General features: G+C 38.9%; 1 protein-coding gene across 2 annotated transcripts in view; it reads left to right on the top strand.

The window, feature by feature from the left end:
- Positions 1-18,062, top strand: part of GPC6 (glypican 6) — a 1,097,931-nt gene that overhangs the window by 585,872 nt on the left and 493,997 nt on the right. The gene's annotated exons all lie outside the window — the stretch shown is intronic.

Genomic DNA, 18,062 nt, shown 5'->3' with positions numbered 1-18,062 from the left:
GCTGCACAGAGCCAGGGCTAGCAGGGAGTCTACCTTAGCCCCTCTGCGCCACTGACTGGACTGTGCTGACCAGAGCCACTAGGGTGCGTTTTTGACCAGGCATTCCGGTCAAAAACCGGATGCCTGGCAACCCTATTTAGTACCTTGTTCCTTAAGAAATCCCTTTGACATTAATGGTGTAAGATACTATTCACCATTAGTAGGGGGATCACAGTCTGGCTGTAAGTGTGGAAAGAGAAAATGATAAGTTAATAGGTTTTAAAGTATGGTTCTATTCTGAAAAGTGCCTATGTAAAAATGACCTCCTTACTTCAACAGATTTGCTCCCTGTGTGTGTTCAGAGCCAAATCTACAATGATTCATCAAGTTTGCACAGGTGTCACTGTTACCTAAATGTAACTAGGAGGTACCTTGGTTTGCAAAACCTTTTTAATATGGTGGTAGTGATGCCCCAAAAAATGAAGAATCCATCATAATTCTCAGGGGCCTAGTCTGCCCCCTTACAGACCCTATATGCTTCTGTAGTGAGCACAGAGTTGTTCAGTGAGTGTAAGTGGCTAGTGGAGAATTCCTCCAGTGCAGGAAAAATGTAGGGGCATCACGAACAGTCACAGCTGCATGCCCCACAAGCTTCAAGCAGGGGGGCAGGTCTGAGGATAGCAGCCATCACCCTTGGTATAGGGATTCTAGGCTGCAATGCAGCCTATAAGCAGCCCTGGAGAGCTTGTGATAAGTTAGAACAGTTAATGTGAGGAACACATTATCAATAATGAGACGATAGACATATTTAATGTACTACACTAGAAAGAAAAGTGTATTCTGATATGTACAAGAGCATCCTCACATGGTAAACCATGCCTACCATGTCAAACCACAGCATGTATTATGATTTCAGGTTATATATAACTAATGGATACCACAAACCTTACTGCTCTTGGGACAAAATGCAAGATTATCACAGCTTTCCCACAAAAAATAATAAAACATATTAACCCTACATGCTCATTAAAAAAATGAGACAATTTATGGTTACATTGCCATTTAGACTCGATATATTTTTTATGGGTGGTTGGATGAATACATAGTATGCCATCAGGTTTTGTTTGTTTTAAACAAGGGATGTGATATGTGAGAATGCAGCAGATCCTTTTCTATTGGCGATTTCCATAGGAGTGTGTCGCTCTGTGGTGTGTAGTTAGAAAGGGGGAGAAAGTTCTTGGTGACCCCATTTTTTCCTTACCTACGTTACAGTAATATTTACATCTACAATTTTCTTTCTTATAGGTTACTTCCTCTTTTGCAGCTTCAGTTGGGTTACTTAATTCAGGAAATCCTGCATCTGGGGAAAATAAGAATATTGGAACGGCAAAACAATGCCTGTTGAGTGGGTTCAGGTGCACTGAGTATCTCCAGTGAATAGCTGTGCATAGTGCAATACTTAGTGTTCTGTAAAGATGTGTGATAATTTACAAATAAATTGAAACATTTTAAAGAAGGATCAGCTTTCAGGAGTTTGAGAGGAAATTATATGCAAATTACACTTACTTTCCACAAAACAACTACAAAACCAAAAGAAATAGATCATTGTCTCTTTTTTCTTTAATGGGACCTCAATTTTATGATTTTTACTGTATGAGCTCAGAAGCTTTTTTGTTTATGAATCCTGAGGAAGCCAAATGTAGATGCATTTTAATACTGGTGAATTGCAGTGTCATGTACTAAATATACTACATGCTACACCTCTACCTCAATATAACGCTGTCCTCGGGAGCCAAAAAATCTTACCATGTTATAGGTGAAACCGAGTTATATATTGAACTTGCTTTGATCCAACGGAGCGTGCAGCCCCGCCCCCCCAGAGCACTGCTTTACCACGTTATATCCGAATTCGTGTTATATCGGGTAGCGTAACATCGAGGTAGAGGTATATTTTCCACATGGTTTTAGGATTTACATTTCTTTTTAATGTATAATGTTATATATGCCAGGCCTGGATACAGTGACTGTTCAGAAATGAAGCTCTCAAATAGGCTGGTGTTTTGTCAGTAATACATCCCTTTTGACACTTCCGTATTTAGAAATAAAATCTTGATTATGTTTCCATAAAACAAGACTTAGTATGTGCAAAATATGACTCAGAGCATATAGTACAGAAAAACTACTAGCAGCAGTCCTGTGCGCCTTGAAAGGTACAGGAGAAATATCAAAACAGACTGACAAACCTGTAATTTTTCCCACTGGAAAGATGTAACCTTTTCTATCCTCACTTTAATAGCATGAGCCCTGTGATGTTAACCTTTTCCTGGCACTTTTAACAGCATGCTATAGATTTACTATTTTACAAAGAGCTAACAAGTTTTGCATAATATTTTTAATTGATCTCACAGTGCACAGCTAGCATTTGCCTCAAGCTTAGCCACTCAGAAAAAGACTTCATTCCCTCCCTGCCTGCCCCCATCTCTTCTCAGACCCATCATTTTAGTTTAAAATATACGAGGCTATGGATCCATTTGATACTTCATCCCATTCTGGCATGAACAATATGACAGATGTGAGACCTGGGAAGCATAAAGAGTTCAGACAACATGCAACTATTGGCAATACACTGTTCATAGCCCTCGTAGAAAAGCACAGGCACTGGCCTTTAGGGATATCATAGTGTAAGGCAGGGAGCTGTGCAGCCTTAAATCCCTAGTTTGGAGGGAGAGAGATGTAGGTCTCCACTCAAAAGATGTGATGGCTGGAAGCCCGAACGCTTGCATGGGTGCCCTTGAGGGACCATGGAGGGGGAAATACAGATACAGTTACCCTGATACTGGGACAAACAGCATAAATGTCCAGCTCTTGCTTGAGTGCTGGGAGATGAACTGCGTTGCTCACAAAAGTGAGGTGGTCATCCTTGTCAAGGATTTTCTCTCTAGCATCGGAAGATGACAGAATCTAATGCTAGAGACTAGCAAGATAGGATGAGCAGACTACTATAGAGCTATTTTCAGGGCTTGAAACATTAACTGGGAGCCAGATGAAGACCCTCCCAGGACATGCTCACTTCAGTTTATACAAAGAAAACATTTGTGTGCACTACCACATTTAATTGTAACACTCAGCTTTCTATTTCATATCTATTTAATAAATATTTTAAAAAGTACCTTATTTAACTTTCTGGCTTCATGCTACTTTCTAACTCTCCTTTAGAGCATCACAATGTTTCTTTTCCTGTGGTATTTCCAATGTCTTTTTCATGTTTTCTTTTTCTCACCTTTTACCTGTCACTTTCCCTACATTCTATTGTTTATCTCTTCTATTTTCTGTCTCTTCTTTCTTCTCTCTCTCTTGTATTTTTCCTCATACATCGGAGTTGAGAATTTTACCAGACTCCTAATAAATTAAGGAGTAAAACTACTAACCAAAAACTGATGCCTAAATGGGAATGGGAGGATGAAGTGTCTAGGAAACTTTCACAAGAGTAAAGCTTGGGAGTGGGGCTGGTGGCCTAGTTGAACACTAGATAATTTGTATTTAGGAGAGATGAACCATTTTGTTTGTATATGTGTGTTTGCAACAAGGCTACCTGACCAGCTTCCATAAAACTTCATATTTACATGCAGATTTGGTACTACCCCCAAGCTTCTTACAGTGCGTGTGTGTGTGTGTGTATATATATATATGAATGATCCAGGGTGTGTGTATAATAAATAAATATAATATAATAAAATAATTAATTTATATACACATTCACACATCCTGAGTACAAATTTATATATAAATATTCCTCTTTTCTCTATAGATCTACACACACACACACACACACCTTTATTTCTCCCAAGCTGTATAATCAGCCATGTTGTATATATCAACCATATTTTATATACAGTTATTAAATTGACTGTGATACAGTTTGGGAGAAATAAGAATCCCCCTCCCAACACACACACACAGCACCCATTTCTATCACTGACCTCTAAGAAAAACTTTAATGTTCATATTGTTATAGTGGGGGTTGGGTGAAACTTCATTGAAGCTGATGGGCATGACAACTGCTCTCCATTCAGGATAAAGGTGAGACGCATGTAAGCTCCTTTTGCAATAAGACAGATAAAAGAATAGAAGGTATCACCCAAAACATGGGTCATGTGGCCAGTGAGGAGCTGAACTATGTGGGCAGAGGGGCTTCTCTGGTGGGGGGAAAATGCAAAGGCAGAGGACTGGCTATTATTTAGTGGGGGTGGGGTGAGAGAGAGAGAGAGGAAAGGATGCATACAGAAAGTCAAGGACAGCCAGAGAAGCACTTCATAGAATATCAGGGTTGGAAGGGACCTCCGGAGATCATCTAGTCCAACCCCCACACAGATTTTTGCCCTAGATTCCTAAATAGCCCTCTCAACGATTAAACTCACAACCCTGAGTTTAGCAAGCCAATGCTCAAACCACTGAGCTATCCCTCTCCTCAGTGTGACTTGCAGCATGACACTAAAAGGAAGGCTCAGAGAGAGAACTATTTGGTTATAGTGCTGGCTGGAGAAAAAGGCTTGGAACGTTGAGTAAGGAAGCTGTCTCTTGTTGTTTGATTCTGACTGTATTCAGAGAAACAGGACTTTGTGTACATTCTTCATAAAGAAATAGGATTGCTTCAGAGAAATAACTGACTCCATCAGTTTGTCCTCTTAACGGAAAGAACCCCCAAAGACTCTGAATATTGGGTAACTGCTCATATCAAAAGGGGTAAAAATATTAATTTTTATTTGACTTGTGGTTTCTGCCGAAGACCAGAATGGAAGGGCAAGAGCTCTTCTGAAACAGGCATGACGCTTCCCCTAGAAAACAAGAATTCTGTTGTGCAAAAACATTTCTGATGCAGAACAAAACTAAAATCTTTCAATTTATTTATTTGCAACAAAATGAGAGCGAAAGAGAAAGGCACTCCTGAAAAGCAAATAGCTCAGTGGTTGGGGCACTCACCAGTTATGTGGGAGAGACAGACTTAAGCCCCTGATTTTGAGCAGAGACTTGGACCTACATCTCCGACATCCCAGGTGAGTATTCTAACCACCAATAGTTATTAGCTATTTGGTTAGAGGTCTAACTCTCTCTGGTTTAGACCAAAAATTCCATGCTGGATCTTGGAAACTTTCCAAAGAAAGTTTTGTCAAAACCAGTACTTTTCTGCTAAAAGTGGCATTTTCTTACAGAAAAAAACCCCAAACACTTTATTTGAAAAATTGTCAGCCAGCTCTCATTTCCATCCCAGTATTTCAGGCTAGCACTTCAGAGAAGCTTTGGCCAAGTATCCCAGCTTTTTCATGTATAGATAAACTGAAATGTAGCTGAAATTTTTTTGGTGTTTGCCCATTACCATTACTGTAAGTTTAAAATTGTCACATACATCTAATTCAAGCAGAGTAGCTTATGTTTGTAGTTATCTGGCCAATTCTCAGTTTTCAAATGTGCAAACAGCATGCAGTGTTTCACAACATTAGTCCTAAAGATGCCTCAGAACATAAATTAATTATTACTTAAACCTATAATCTCAATGACTATAAGGCAGATCTTAGTCCCTTTCTCCTTTTCACAGCTATAAAGTTTAGCATCACAACTAAGGATAAGAGATTTGAATTTTAAATCCCTTATGATCAGGTCAACCAACCAACACTCTGTAAAACCAAGATTAAGTAGCATGCAATAACATTTAATTCAATTCTAGTAGTTTCTGTATTGCAGAAAGAATGTTGGCAGTGGCAAATCCATACTCTATTTCCACTCAGAGTCCAAAGTGGCTGGTCACTTCTATTCCAGGCATATTCCATTTTACATACTAATAATAAAACACTAATAACTTAGCTTTTATATTTTAGGATGGGGAACTGAGGCACAAAGAGAGTAAGTGACGTGTCGAAAGTCACACACGAAATCTGGGGGACAGCTTGAAATTCAACCCAGATCTTGTAAATTCTAGTCCATCACTGTAACAGAAAAACCTCCCTTTCTCCCTCACGCTATCTATAGTTTGAAGCAGTTGCTTATTTCAGAAATGCACTTACAATGAATAGTATGGTCCTTTAGCATTGTAGAGACATCAATATCAAATTCTGTGATGTAAGTAGCAGGAGCATTATGATGACGTGCCTAAACCCACACAGGCCCCGAAAGGATTAAAGGGAGCTTGAGAGCTCTATTAAACTCACCTGGGAAGGGTGAGGTCAGGTTGAGGAAGTAGCTTCCAAGTTACTAAAAGAAAGAGTGCAGGACAGTCAAAGGGAAGGCAAGGGACAAAGTGAGTGGAAGTTCTTTCCTGGAAGGAAAGGCTGGAAAAGAGAGAGAGCGTGCTCTGCAGGAAGCAGGATTAGCCCCTGTAGTGGCCCCTGTGAAGTGGCAGGACTTGAGGAAAGTGGCCCTGTGAGTCAATGTCCTGAGGAAAGGATGAAGAGGTGGAGTGAAGAGGAGAGTCTGAAACCTCAAACCTAGGAGGGATGAATGAGATTTAGTGGTTTTTATGGTTTGGCTTCTATTATTGTTGGAGTACTTGACCAAGGGGATGTCTCAGAAGGGGCAGTTAACTTGGCATTGGCTTTAATGCTGGTGGATGACATTATTTGAAACATGAAGGACATTGTGAGGAATCTGGCCAGAGTGCCAAGTCCCCAATGCAGGGGACTATTGGAAAAAGCCCACTGGGAGGCTGATACAAGCACCTACACATGTGGTGACATGGCCTTTTCTCTGACTTTTAGCCTGCTAATACACATTTTGGCAGGCTAAAGAAAGCATGCATCTGACCTGTCTTGCTAAATTTTCCATTGTGCAACTATTCATTGTAATTTTAGCCCAGCCCCTACCCCCTACCCCTCCAGCTATAGAGGTAGAACCAAAGACAGTTGATGGTAATACATAGCGCTCCAAGATGAAAAGCACTCTCTTATAGTTGCAGGTTGTTGTCTTGTTTGCTTCTCAGACAAAATCACTACTCATTACCATTATCTTCAATTTCAAACAATCATGGCTTTCTGGAGCTGCCTAAGTGCCTATGTTTTTAACCACAGAGTCAGAGTTCCGGGCTTTTGGCTTCCTCTGATTGCATCAGTAACATTTAATAATGATTAATAGGGATGTATAGCATAAGCATCAATAGATTTTAAAAGGATTACAAATGAAGGAAAATATATATCATTTTGGGCAGCTCTTGGCTTAGGCATTGGAATACATTCTATCAGCCAAAGAGAATTCAGAAGAGAATCCTGTTTAGTCCTTTGGGGTGGGAAGGGATGGGGTGGGGGGTTGGTGGTCCTATTTTACCTAGCTTTTGACTCTGAGTAGCTTTTGTTTTTCTATGGGCACCTTTGGAAGAGACAGATGTTGCATGACAATTGTTGATTTCTCTTAGGGTGTCTCTCATTTATAAGATCATGATTACATATGTTTTTTCACAGTTCCTGAAGCTGAATGATGATTTTCCTGCTGTAACTTCTTTGTGTGTTTCTTTATTACTTTTAAATATAAAATCTTTCAGCAAAAATACTTTTTTAAAATAATCCAAAATTGATTGGGTACCGTAAAAGTTAAAGGACTGCTGTTTTGGTTGAACTGATTATGAGACTCCTGTTCCCTTCTACATAGAAGGTGTTCCAAAGGGCACCTCCTGGCATTTGTTCTGTTAGGTGTCTTAGTTGATCACTGTTTTCAGGAATATAATTTTTGCAGTTAACTACTGGTATTGGTTAAAGGAGGCATCATTAAGGTTGGTAGGTTCTATCTTCTTTCTAACATCTGTAATTCTCTGTATGTGGGGGAGGTGGATGGGTTTAATAATAACAAATGGCATTGAAGTATTTGTGGAATTTATCTGAGTGGTGAAGAGGGCAATAGAAAGTACTTACAAAGGCAGCAGACTCTGTCATTTAAAATCCCCCCTACCATAACCAAATAGTGTGCACATGCGAGTAAGGCAAGAGCAGTCAGGCTGAGGCTTCCAAAGGATTGGTATAAAAAGCACATTTATTTTAAAGAGCGTAGCAAATGCTTGTTTGGAATAAGATCACTAGGTATTTCTATATAGTGAAAGAAAAGACCAGAACAAAGCTAAAATTCCTTTCAGCATGCATAAATGACATGTCCTTGCCTAATTTGCAAATTGGACACCATTAAATTGGGCTTGAATAAAGACTGGGAGTGGATGGGTCATTACACAAAGTAAAAACTATTTCCCCATGCTAATTTGTTTCCCCTACTGTTACTCACATCTTCTTGTCAACTGTTGGAAATGGGCCATCCTGATGATCACTACAAATGTTTTTTTTTTCTCCTGCTGATAATAGCCCATCTTAATTGATTAGTCTTATTATGGTTGGTATGGCACCACCCATTTTTTCATGTTCTCTGTGTATATATCTCTTCGTACTGTATTTTCCACTCCATGCATCCGAGGAAGTGGGTTTTAGCCCACAAAAGCTTATGCCCAAATAATTGTGTTAGTTTCTAAGGTGCCACAAGTACTCCTCATTCTTTTTGTGATCATTGTTACTAATAATTAATGATTGTATTGCAATAGTGCCCTGAGGCATCAGTCAGGTTCAGGGCCCCATTTTGCTAGGCACTGTCCAAACACTTGGAAGACACGGTCTCTGCCCTCAAGAGGTTACAGTCTAATGTGTTTTCTCTATGACTTTGCACTGTTGAGATTAGTGTCTCTAGATAGGACACTAATTGCCTCTTTGTAGACCCCTGTTAATATTTTAGAGCAAGTGAAAATTTTGCAGTAATGGTTGAAAGGGAAGGTCAGTGATATCTTTAAGTGCTATAATGAATACCGATGAGGTAGATAGTTCACTCGGATGTGCTATGAATGTATTCAGGGTTAAGTCATGGGTTGCTTGCAAGGTAGTTACCTTGGAGGAGGAGGGGAGAGGTGGAATCATCTATTAGACAAATAAGACAACAATGGAACGTTATCAGAAAGACAGTCGAGAATAAAACTGAAAAGAGTATTTTGTAGAATATTACATTTTCAAAAATACATTTTTGGTTCACTGGATTTACTTATATCCCTGTGACCTATAAAAACAGATTGTGAGTTATTTTATCTGCAAAGTATGTGAAACATGCTTTGTAAAAATAAGGAACACAATTTGCTGGGCACATAAAAAATGTGTTATCAGCATGAACATTGAGCTAGAAAATTGGACGTGGTCAGAGCCCATATTTCTTTATGACCTATGGTGATTTTTAAATATGTTTTTATTGAATTTTTCCTATCAATAAAAATAATTGGAAGCAATAACACAAAATAAAGAAATTCCCTGCAATAATTATGGCTATTATTCATTAACAAAAAATGTGTGTTGACTGCTTGTCTCCTGGAGTCATCGTCCTCTGTTAATTCAATGAAAGGTAATCAGATTTCAAAATAATGATCAATATTTTTTGCACAGTGGGAGCTGGTATAGGTCTTTTTTTGCCATCACCAGTATTTCCCAGTTTTAGTTAAGTCCAGATATTATTGATCAAGAATCATTCTCTCAACAATGTGCAAGAGAATATTGTTTTAATGTTTTCAGTGGAAATTCCAACAAACACTAAATATTCCAAATCCCCTCACACTCCACATTCTTTCCAGCTCTGATCTCTTCCTTTGCTCAATTAAATGCAATTCACTGGAAGCCCAAAACTCTTAATCGCAACCAGGGCCGGCTCCAGGCACCAGCCTGGCAAGCAGGTGCTTGGGGTGGCCGCTCCGGAGGGGGGCGGCACATCCAGGTATTCGGCGGCAATTCGGCGGACGGTCCCTCACTCCCTCTCGGAGCAAAGGACCTCCCACCGAATTGCCGCCGCAGATCGCAATTGCGATCGCGGCTTTTTGGGGGGAGGGGGCTGCTTGGGGCGGCCAAAATCCTGGAGCTGGCCCTGATCACAACATAATCCACACCCATCTACACCTCACTTGTGAATCCAGTTAGAGTCAGTGGTGGTCAAGTTGGGCACCAGGAGACAGAGCTCCACCACTAGTCCAGTGAAGTCTGCACGTTTCTCTCAGATCTGCAGCTGCCAGGTCAGGTTCCACAAAATCAGCTCCTCCAGGCTTGCTACTTTCTATGAGGTCAGCTCCAACAGCTCAACTACTATCCAGTCTGGTTTCACAAAGTCAGTACTACTAGCTTTCTTGGTGACAAGTCTGGTTCCATGTAGGCTCCAGAGTCTCTGAATGGTAACCCCAAAACAAAGCAAGATGCCAGGAGAGAGTTTCTGTTTTCTCAGACAGTGTCTCCTCTTGTTGAGTTTGGCTCACTGCCAAGCAAACTCCATTACCTGTGTATTCAGGATGGCCCCACTTTTCATAGGTTATTCCTTTCACAGTTCCTCCCCCTTCCATAAATACATTTACTGTGCATCATTTAACATAATTTCCAATAACAAAAACACAAACGCCAAACAATACAACAGAAAGCAGTATATAGAACTACATTGGGGTGAAATTATATTGTATTTAAATTGAGCTTACCAGAGCTAGCTTTTCCCCTTTCTCCTGTAGCAGAGGTCCCGAGAGGTCCCACTCCCAGCTCCGTGGCTTACATACTTAAACTTACTTCAGGCTGGCATTGTGCACTTGGAACTTTACACTTTTGAAATTATTTAAAAGAACTTATTCAAAGAGTGAGGGAAGGATTTTAGCAAGAACATTGATGGACTATATGGACTAAATGGATTATAAATAAAGTCCTACTTCAATTGCGGGATGATTGTCAAATAATTACAGCTGAATTGCAGACAAGACATGAAAAATCGCAGAAAAGTAATAATGGACCATTATTAATTGCGGTAATTTGGAAAAGCCAGAGAAGACCGATTTGTTTAAGAAAAAAAGTGCTGGAACAATATAAACACTCAAGTATTATGTTATCCCTGCTAATTTTTTTGATAACCAGACATTTTGCTGCAATTATATTACAGTCATTAATGTGCGGGGCTGACAGGTGGGAGCCCCACCATTCATAGGGCTGACAGCCTGAGCCTCAGCCTCTGTCAGCTAGGATAAATGGGGTTCTACTGTACTAATGGGGCTACATCCATTGTTGTATATGTGGGGCCAGCACAGACACCATTTGCATGGTAGCTTTGGATTTCACAGCCACAACTGCAGGCTTACCCCCACTGTGCAGATCTGGCCCTGGTCTTGCAGACCACAGGTGAAATTCATCATAAATAAAAAAGATCAAACAACTAGGATGTTCAGAGGACGATCAATGTAACATGAAAGCTTTACAATTATAATTTAAAGTAGCTTAGCACAGAGCTCCTCCCCATAAAACTCATTATGTTTATCTCCAGAGATGACTTAGCAGTGCAATAGTAGAGAAATAAACATGTCAAACAAGAAAGGAAGAGGGAATTATAGGAGGTTAAGTACTCAATAACTATGTAATATTCAATCAACTGACTATAAATTACCATTGATAATGATGGATGAAGAAAAATAATCTATGATATAAAATAATAGGTTTATCAGAACTTCTGAGTACACATATAAAATCAAACATTTTGCTATGTATCATGCACATTTCTAAAGATTAATGCATTTTTAAAATTTGGTCCGTACAGTGAAGAAAAGGTGGTACTACACGTAGTAACCCCTGTATTAGGTTTAACAACAAGCAATGATTGAGTCAAGATTTTTAAAATAATTTTAACTGAATGAGCACATCTTTACAATGAAAACTTTCAGTTATATATCAAAGTAATACAGATTTTTAAAAGATGGCAACTAGTTAGTATTGTGACGGGATCCCCAGGGTATAATCTGGAACTGGGGCATTGCTGTGGCCCCTTAACTCTCCAGCCTGGGCTGTCTTTCACAATGCTTTGCTAGTGACATGCAGCAAACACCCTCCAGGGGCTGTTATCCCTCAGCATGTGGAGCCCCACACCTCGCTGGATTGCATGAATGGTCCCAGAGCCACTCACAAATCACACAGAGAAAGGCACCAAACAATTCCCCCCAGCTCCTCAGCCTGACACCACAGAGATGTACCATCTTGCCCTGGTCAAAAGCCTGACAAGTGTAAATTACCCAGTCCACCACTCCCTCAACGTGGAGAGCACATGCAACAGACTTTATCTGAGTTAAGATTTCCCAAGTAAAATATAAAACAGGTTTATTAACTACAGAAAGATAGATTTTAAGTGATTGTAAGTGGAAGGCATAAAAGTGGAAGAGATAGTTACCAAAGAATATAAAAGATGAGCACACAGTCTAAATCGTAAACCTTATTACACTAGGCAGTATTTAGATCAAGTAATGTTCTCACCCCACTGGATGTTATAGTTCATAAAACACAGGTTTCTCCCTTAAACCTGGGACCCAGTCTTCTCCGTTGAAGTCTTATGTTTCCCAGCATTCTTGTTACTTCCAGTATAGGTGTGGGAGGAGAAAGGCAAAAGCATGATGCCACTGTCCCCTGTTTTAAATTCTTAGTCCATGTGCCTAGAAAACACTTGCCCAGACATGTCCTGGTGGGCTTTGCTGAGTTACTGGATTGAGCAATCGTCCTGGTGTGGTCTTGTGCAACTGAGTCATAGGGTCAAGCAGTCCGCATAGTGTGGTGCTTGTGCAACTGTCATTGAATTAAAAGACCCTGGACTATAACTCCTCTGCTGATCAATGGTCGTTTAACACCCTCCAGGGTGGGGATCACCATCCTTGTGGTAGAGACTCTCAAATTTACAACATATGTCAGTAACAACCATACAGCAATATCTCATAACTTTGTACACACTAAAGATATACATATTTGGAAAGAACAATGGGTTTCACCGGATCATGACCTTTCATATGATATCTTACATGGCATACTTTGTATGAAATAGCACAACCATATATGAATAATGAATACGGGGGCTACAGGGTGCTACTTTCAGGTATAGTGTGTCACAAGTATAGATTGCTGTTTTTGTCAGTAGTGGCTTTATTACTTTCAGAATTTTAATGCGAAAACAGCAAGATTAGCTGGCTGATATGCATTTTTGTATTTTACACCTACCTAATAAAAGGTCTGTGTCTAAATATAATGGCACTTGTATGAGTCTAGATTTTTAAAGGCCGTTTACATATCCGTGACTGAGATTTAATATTGAAAGAATATGGCAGACACATGGTGATTAATTACTCATTTCCCTGAAAGGATGAGAACTGCTTTAGCGTACACCACTGCCTCATTTGATGGAGCATGTGCTATGGTAGAAGGCATGTTCAGAAAGAAATGAGTAAGATGGCTGATTTCTTTGATTCATTGTGTACAGATCAGGTTGTTTTGAACTCCTTCTTCAAACCTTGTTTTTCAGTATAGAGGGCTCATTTAATATATTTTAGCTTGATCTTCTTTTAAAAATAAAATAAAACAAAACAAATATGGTTTCTTCTTTCTCCCCAACTATCTCCAGTACTTTTAGACAGATTAGCTCAGCCTAGGTTTCAGGTTTCCAACCCTTCATTATGCAGGAGTAGAGTTCAGCAAATAATGCAATTTTTTTCTACCATTTGGTCCAAACTCAATTTTGTTTCATTCGGGCCTTTTCTGTATCATCTCTCTGGGCACATCTTGAACTACTGAAATTTGTTAAAAATGTTCAGGGGAAGCAAATTTCAATGCTGAATATATGAATATTAGCAGAAATCTAATTTTAAATTTACATATGCAAATGTTTATGCTAGCAATACTTGCATCCACATCCGACACCTTTCCCGCAAAGCACTTAAGCACATGTTCAATGTGAGTTGTCCTGCTGAAGTCAATGTGACAGCTCCTTAAAGTTTAGCATGTGCTGAAATAATGAGGGTCACAACTGGGAAATGGAAACAGTATTTTGTAACTTATTTGACCAGCCACACACAGATCACATTTTTAAAAGTTTTAATTGATCCATAGAGTAAGAAATTCAAAAATCTATTTGTCTAATCAGTGTAATTAATGAATAAATGTGAAGAAATAGGGTCAAAGTTGTCAAATAAATTATTCATTGTGAGTTATTAGCTGAGCCATAGCCAGGACCATGACACAACTGTCTGTCAGTTATATAATATATAACTGCATCTGGTTCCTTTTAGGCTACCTGGCCTCTTCGTAGCCTTTGCTGGTGTATGTCTTTACTGCAGAGTTAACTTGGGTAATTGGCACCTGGATTAAGCTCAGGTGAGAGTGGTCATGTGGCAAAGCCATACTTGAGTTATTGGGTAGACACTTGTGCTGTACTTACTCATGTGACGAGCTAAGACTTCTGGAGTCATACCCTGTGCTCCACTAAGCTGAGTCTCTCTATGATTCTTTCCTAGTGAATTATAGGAGAACTCTCTGCTTCACTAGATCGGGTTAGCCAAAGTATAGAAATATTTGCCTGGACCTTCAGCATAGTAACACCTTACCCTCTTTGACATTTCTCAGAGAGCAACGTGACAGCCTCTGACAGGGAACTATGCTCACATAGTTTGTCTGTGGGGTTTATGAAATCTTCCATGAAAGCTTCCTCACTAATAATAATCACTATTATTATTTTTTATTATTTTCTAGGTGTATCTTTTTGGTGACATTTATTTGTTAGCAGATCTACATCCTCTTGTAAATTATCAGGTTTGGCTAATTAAATAATCTGTGCTTTACTCACTTATTTTTAAAGGCCCAAAATCTAATTATGGCTGTGAACTTACAGCTATATGGAATCAGATAAATGTAACTTTACATTTGGTACAGTTTTTGATTCAGCCAAACTTTTTCTGACACTTGCTCGAATGCCTGGGGCCAAACAAAAAAATTGCTTTTAGAATATTCTGCTAACAAAAAGCAGTGCCAGACGATAAAATATTAATTCTATTACATAGTATGCAGATATAAGGGAACTAGAAGCAATTACCCCAACTTTAATTGTTTCATAGATGAATACAATTATGATGTTACTCATTCTGTCTGTAGAGTCAGTGTAAAATAACATCCACATAATACAGGCAGAGATTTCATTTAAAAGTAAACCTTACCAATGTGAAATATATTAAAGCAATAAACCAAGAAATTAAACTTTCATAAACAGTAAGAGCTCATTGTTTTGCAAATGAGTGTATAATAACATCTATGTAGCTCAAATGAAACTGTAAAAGTGACTGGGAGCCTCACTCTTTCTGCAAACTTTTGATTTATCTTTTTAATCATTTGTTAGCGTTGTATGGCAATTAAACATTGAAAATAAGCTCCAGTCTTCTTGCCACATTATTCTACTCCCATTCAACTATTGTCATTTCTTTTACAATGAAAAGCAATTTAGCAAGAAACAACTGGAGTGTAAGTGGATCCTTCTGCTACAGGTATTCTGTACAAATGAATGGAAGTGACTCCTTTTAGTGGATGATGAGATTTATTTAAATTTACAAGAATCTTTGTATTGATATGGGTGTCTGAGGGGCTCATATTCAAACTTCTACATTTGTCAGAACATCCAGAAAATCAAAATAAGGTTCTAATTAAATTTTATATTTTTGTAGTACACCTCTACCCCGATATAATGCGACCCGATATAACACGAATTTGGATATAACACGGTAAAGCAGCGCTCCGAGGGGGGGTGGGGCTGCGCACTCCAGTGGATGAAAGCAAGTTTGATATAATGCAGTTTCACCTATAATGCGGTAAGATTATTTGGCTCCCGAGGACAGCATTATATTGGGGTAGAGGTATATAAATAATGTAGTAGTTACTGGTGGGAATACGTTGACTAACTTTGGGGACCACTGCTGTTTCAATGCTTCATCTAGCAGCATATAAAGTAAATATTACAGCAAGTATTATGGCCCATCCAAGACGGCTAAGCTGTATACTGTGGGTACCCTCAAAGTGTCACTGAATTCAAAGATTTGACTAGTAAGGGTTAAGGCTTTCTTTGTTGGTAAAGGGTAGGATAACAGATGATATACTATGATAGAGACAAGGTAGGTGAGATACTATCTTTAATGGACCAACTTCTGTTGATGGAAAGTAGCCAGAGTGGCTGAGCTAACCTATATACTATAACTGTTGTAAGAGACTCACAGGGTCTTTCTAATAAATTAAAATAAATTATTATAACTACTCAGAAAGGATTGAGTGGGCAAAAGGGGTGGGAGAATGACACTGTCAGAAATGGCATTACCTGTTTACAAGTCACTGGTAACTCAGAAGAAAATGATCTTGAATGCTTATGGAACAATGTCTTAACAGAAAAAGGACAAGATGTGGTACTAATTGGTGTCTGCTGCAGACCACCAAATCACACTAGGGAACAGGATGATCACCTTCTTATGAACCTAGCTACAATATATAAGAAAAAAGCTGCATGATCATGGGGGACTTCAATTTCAGTGACATGCTGGAGGTCTCATGCTGCCAGTACTAAAACATCCTTGCAATGACTAAACATTATAGATGGCTGTTTCCTAATTCATAAAGTGTTGCATCCAACACAGAGGGATTCTTTATTGGACCTTGATCTAACTGATAAAGAGGAACTGATCACACAACTAAAAATTAATGGTAGCTTAGGTGCAAGTGATCATGACTTGATTACATGTATAATGTGCAAGCAGAATAAAGGCCAGACTACTAATATATATATACCTGATCTGTAATAAGGCCAGTTTCACAAAGCTGAAAACAATTATGAGACAGATCAGCTGAAATAAAGTATTTAATCAAACAAAATGTTAATGATCATTGGGGATCATTTACAACACCTTACTAGATACCCAGAAATCATAATCCCACAATTGAGGAAGAAGGTCATTAAAAAACTGATCTAACTTAGAAGGGAAGTGAAGGCAGCTGTAAATATTTAAAAAATGGAAGAAAGGATAGTAATGAATATAAATCAGAAATTAGGAATTGTAGAAAATTGATTAGGTAAGCAAAGAGACACAATGAGAAATCTATGAACAGCAGAGTTAAGGACAATAAAAAGGAAGTCTTTATGTAGACTAGGAACAAAAAGAATCCTGACAATGATATTGGTGTATTATTAGATGGAAATGGTAGAATTTTCATTAATAATGCAGAAAAGGCAGAAGTGTTCAATAAATATTTATATTCTGTGTTTGTGGGAAAAACAGATGACAACACTCTTCCCATTTCACTAGTGTCTCAGGAGGATGTTAAACAGCAGCTTCTAAAGTCAGATGTTTTTTAATCAGCAGGTTGAGATAACTTGCATCCAAGAGTTTTAAGAGACGTGGCTGAGGGGAGTTCACTGGACCACTAATGCTGATTTTCAGTACATTTTGGAGCACTGGGGAAGTTCCAGAAAATGAGATGAAAGCTAATATTGTTCTAATGTTGTGTTAAAATGGATAAATGGAATGACCTGGGTAATTATAAGCCTATCAGGCTGATATCAAATCTGGGAAGATAATGGCTGATGCAGGACTCAATTAATGAAGAATTAATGCAATTAATGCTATTCAACATGGGCTTATAATAATAGAGCCTGTCAAACTAACTTGATATATTTTTTTGATTAGATTACAAGTTTTGTTGATAAAGGCAATAGTGTTGACATATTATACTGAGACTTCTGTAAGGTGTTTGACTTGGTACCACTTGACATTGATTTAAAAAAAAACAACTAGAAAATGAACCTGGCACACATTAAATGGATTAAAATCTATCTAACTGATAGGTCTGTAAATGGGGACTCATAATTAAGGGTATGTGTTTCCAATAGGCTCCTGCAGGGATTGGTTCTTGGTTTTACATTATTTAACATTTTTATCAATGACTTAGAAGAAAACATAAAATCATCACTGTTAAAGTTTGCAGGTGACACAAAAATTGGGGGAAGTGGAAAAAAATGAAGTGGACAGGTCACTGATTCAGAGCAATCTGGATCACTTGGTAAACTGGGCACAAGTAAACAATATGCATTTTATTGGGCTAAATCCGGGGTCGGCAACGTTCGGCACGCGGCTCGCCAGGGTAAGCGCCCTGGCGGGCCGGGCCAGTTTTATTTACCTGCTGTCGCGGCAGGTTCGGCCGATCGCGGCCCCCACGGGTCGCGGGTCGCTGTCC

Source organism: Trachemys scripta, chromosome 1 (genome assembly GCF_013100865.1).
Source record: "Trachemys scripta elegans isolate TJP31775 chromosome 1, CAS_Tse_1.0, whole genome shotgun sequence".
In the NCBI taxonomy this organism is placed as follows: domain Eukaryota; kingdom Metazoa; phylum Chordata; order Testudines; family Emydidae; genus Trachemys; species Trachemys scripta.
Note: the sequence above shows the minus strand (reverse complement) of the source record. Positions and strands in the feature narration are given on the sequence as shown.